We start from the raw sequence: 4,076 nt of genomic DNA, 5'->3' as shown, positions 1-4,076 counted from the left end.
GGTTGCGTCCCAATAATCCGGTGTAGTCCAGGGGTGAACATTGTGTAAAGAAAGCAACACGCCGAGTCTGGAGGTAAATATTGTTGTTTATTAATAAACAAACACCAGTCAGGAACTGATATTAGTCTCGGGGGGGGGGAGATAAAGCACAACGCACAGAGGAAGATGGGGGGGAGGGGGACATATTTATCTGTTACACAAGGAGGAAGTCCCTACTGAGGGACAGGAAGTACTAAGATCCATCCAGATCAGGAAGTCTACGGGTACAAAACCTTAGCAGCAACACGTTTAAACATCGTCATAGCAACACCGGGTGGCTAACAAGGTAGTTTCATTTAGAAAAAAAAAAAATGTCACAGTTTTATTTTTTTTAAAGCAGAAATTGGTTAAAAAGTTATAAACACGTCTAGGATCAGGTGGTGTAATCTACAACATGTCTAGGATCAGGTGATGTAATCTACACCATGTCTAGGATCAGGTGATGTAATCTACACCATGTCTAGGATCAGGTGATGTAATCTACAACATGTCTAGGATCAGGTGATGTAATCTACACCATGTCTAGGATCAGGTGATGTAATCTACACCATCAACATGTCTAGGATCAGGTGGTGTAATCTACACCATGTCTAGGATCAGGTGATGTAATCTACACCATGTCTAGGATCAGGTGATGTAATCTACACCATGTCTAGGATCAGGTGATGTAATCTACAACAAGTCTAGGATCAGGTGATGTAATCTACAACATGTCTAGGATCAGGTGGTGTAATCTACAACATGTCTAGGATCAGGTGATGTAATCTACACCATGTCTAGGATCAGGTGATGTAATCTACACCATCAACACATCTAGGATCAGGTGATGATGTAATCTACACCATCAACATGTCTAGGATCAGGTGATGTAATCTACAACATGTCTAGGATCAGGTGATGTAATCTACACCATGTCTAGGATCAGGTGATGTAATCTACACCATCAACACATCTAGGATCAGGTAATGATGTAATCTACACCATCAACATGTCTAGGATCAGGTGATGTAATCTACAACATGTCTAGGATCAGGTGATGTAATCTACACCATGTCTAGGATCAGGTGGTGTAATCTACAACATGTCTAGGATCAGGTGGTGTAATCTACACCATGTCTAGGATCAGGTGATGTAATCTACACCATGTCTAGGATCAGGTGATGTAATCTACACCATCAACATGCCTAGGATCAGGTGATGTAATCTACAACATGTCTAGGATCAGGTGATGTAATCTACAACATGTCTAGGATCAGGTGATGTAATCTACACCATCAACATGTCTAGGATCAGGTGATGTAATCTACACCATGTCTAGGATCAGGTGATGTAATCTACACCATGTCTAGGATCAGGTGATGTAATCTACAACATGTCTAGGATCAGGTGATGTATTCTACACCATCAACATGTCTAGGATCAGGTGATGTAATCTACACCATGTCTAGGATCAGGTGATGTAATCTACACCATGTCTAGGATCAGGTGATGTAATCTACACCATGTCTAGGATCAGGTGATGTAATCTACACCATCAACATGTCTAGGATCAGGTGGTGTAATCTACAACATGTCTAGGATCAGGTGATGTAATCTACACCATGTCTAGGATCAGGTGATGTAATCTACACCATGTCTAGGATCAGGTGATGTAATCTACAACATGTCTAGGATCAGGTGATGTAATCTACACCATGTCTAGGATCAGGTGATGTAATCTACACCATCAACATGTCTAGGATCAGGTGGTGTAATCTACACCATGTCTAGGATCAGGTGATGTAATCTACACCATGTCTAGGATCAGGTGATGTAATCTACACCATGTCTAGGATCAGGTGATGTAATCTACAACAAGTCTAGGATCAGGTGATGTAATCTACAACATGTCTAGGATCAGGTGGTGTAATCTACAACATGTCTAGGATCAGGTGATGTAATCTACACCATGTCTAGGATCAGGTGATGTAATCTACACCATCAACACATCTAGGATCAGGTGATGATGTAATCTACACCATCAACATGTCTAGGATCAGGTGATGTAATCTACAACATGTCTAGGATCAGGTGATGTAATCTACACCATGTCTAGGATCAGGTGATGTAATCTACACCATCAACACATCTAGGATCAGGTAATGATGTAATCTACACCATCAACATGTCTAGGATCAGGTGATGTAATCTACAACATGTCTAGGATCAGGTGATGTAATCTACACCATGTCTAGGATCAGGTGGTGTAATCTACAACATGTCTAGGATCAGGTGGTGTAATCTACACCATGTCTAGGATCAGGTGATGTAATCTACACCATGTCTAGGATCAGGTGATGTAATCTACACCATCAACATGCCTAGGATCAGGTGATGTAATCTACAACATGTCTAGGATCAGGTGATGTAATCTACAACATGTCTAGGATCAGGTGATGTAATCTACACCATCAACATGTCTAGGATCAGGTGATGTAATCTACACCATGTCTAGGATCAGGTGATGTAATCTACACCATGTCTAGGATCAGGTGATGTAATCTACAACATGTCTAGGATCAGGTGATGTATTCTACACCATCAACATGTCTAGGATCAGGTGATGTAATCTACACCATGTCTAGGATCAGGTGATGTAATCTACACCGTCAACATGTCTAGGATCAGGTGATGTAATCTACACCATGTCTAGGATCAGGTGATGTAATCTACACCATCAACACGTCTAGGATCAGGTGATGTAATCTACAACATGTCTAGGATCAGGTGATGTAATCTACAACATGTCTAGGATCAGGTGATGTAATCTACACCATCAACATGTCTAGGATCAGGTGATGTAATCTACAACATGTCTAGGATCAGGTGATGTAATCTACACCATGTCTAGGATCAGGTGATGTAATCTACAACAAGTCTAGGATCAGGTGATGTAATCTACAACATGTCTAGGATCAGGTGATGTAATCTACAACATGTCTAGGATCAGGTGATGTAATCTACACCATCAACATGTCTAGGATCAGGTGGTGTAATCTACACCATGTCTAGGATCAGGTGATGTAATCTACAACATGTCTAGGATCAGGTGATGTAATCTACAACATGTCTAGGATCAGGTGATGTAATCTACACCATCAACACGTCTAGGATCAGGTGATGTAATCTACACCATGTCTAGGATCAGGTGATGTAATCTACAACATGTCTAGGATCAGGTGATGTAATCTACACCATCAACACGTCTAGGATCAGGTGATGTAATCTACAACATGTCTAGGATCAGGTGATGTAATCTACACCATCAACACGTCTAGGATCAGGTGATGTAATCTACACCATGTCTAGGATCAGGTGATGTAATCTACAACATGTCTAGGATCAGGTGATGTAATCTACACCATGTCTAGGATCAGGTGATGTAATCTACACCATCAACACGTCTAGGATCAGGTGATGTAATGAACGTCAGATAAATGAACTATACACTTCTTATTACTCTTCATCATCATCATCATCATCATCATCATCATCATCATAATGGCACAGTACAAAGTCTGAGGAACAACACGGCCACAGAAATATACAATAAATGTCCTCAATCACAATGTCACATTTTGTTTGAAGATTTAAAAATGTAACTATGTCTTCTGGCAACAAAAAAAAAAAACACGATAGTTTTACTCAGTGGTCAAAACACGATCAATAACTTCTCTCCTAAACCCTCTTCCCTCCCCCAAAAACCCCCAAAACAGGACACGATATGTTGTTAGTTAATCTAGTTAATCTAGTTAATCTAGTTAATCTAGTTAATCTAGTCAATCTTCACTGCCTTTAATACAAAAATAAAAAAGGAGAAATATAAATTAATATATATTAAAAATAGTCAGGCAGGTAGAGGAGAGGAGGCACTGGGGCTGAGGATTAAACCTAAATAATTATCAAAACATAACTACACCATCTACACGTCTGTGTGTGTGTGTGTGTGTGTGTGTGTTGTGTTGTGTGTGTGTCTGTGTGTGTGTGTGTGTGTGTGT

General features: G+C 40.2%; 1 long non-coding RNA gene across 25 annotated transcripts; it reads left to right on the top strand.

Moving 5' to 3' along the window:
• The first annotated feature begins 336 nt into the window (after positions 1-336).
• On the top strand, positions 337-3,767 carry LOC123731858 (uncharacterized). Of its 25 annotated transcripts, XR_006762870.1 has the most exons (13): positions 469-608; positions 863-902; positions 1,073-1,134; positions 1,296-1,332; positions 1,364-1,462; positions 1,556-1,592; positions 1,624-1,784; positions 2,039-2,078; positions 2,249-2,341; positions 2,410-2,570; positions 2,837-2,873; positions 3,029-3,195; positions 3,493-3,767. It is a non-coding gene; the product is annotated as an uncharacterized lncRNA (long non-coding RNA). The 25 variants fall into 25 exon arrangements; XR_006762873.1 differs by lacking the exon at positions 1,073-1,134 and having other exon boundaries at positions 1,296-1,394; positions 2,249-2,310; positions 2,472-2,508; positions 2,540-2,638; XR_006762869.1 differs by lacking the exon at positions 1,364-1,462 and having other exon boundaries at positions 1,073-1,165; positions 1,234-1,332.
• Positions 3,768-4,076: the final 309 nt, after the last annotated feature.

The sequence above is a fragment of the Salmo salar genome, unplaced genomic scaffold (genome assembly GCF_905237065.1).
Source record: "Salmo salar unplaced genomic scaffold, Ssal_v3.1, whole genome shotgun sequence".
Taxonomy (NCBI): domain Eukaryota; kingdom Metazoa; phylum Chordata; class Actinopteri; order Salmoniformes; family Salmonidae; genus Salmo; species Salmo salar.
Note: the sequence above shows the minus strand (reverse complement) of the source record. Positions and strands in the feature narration are given on the sequence as shown.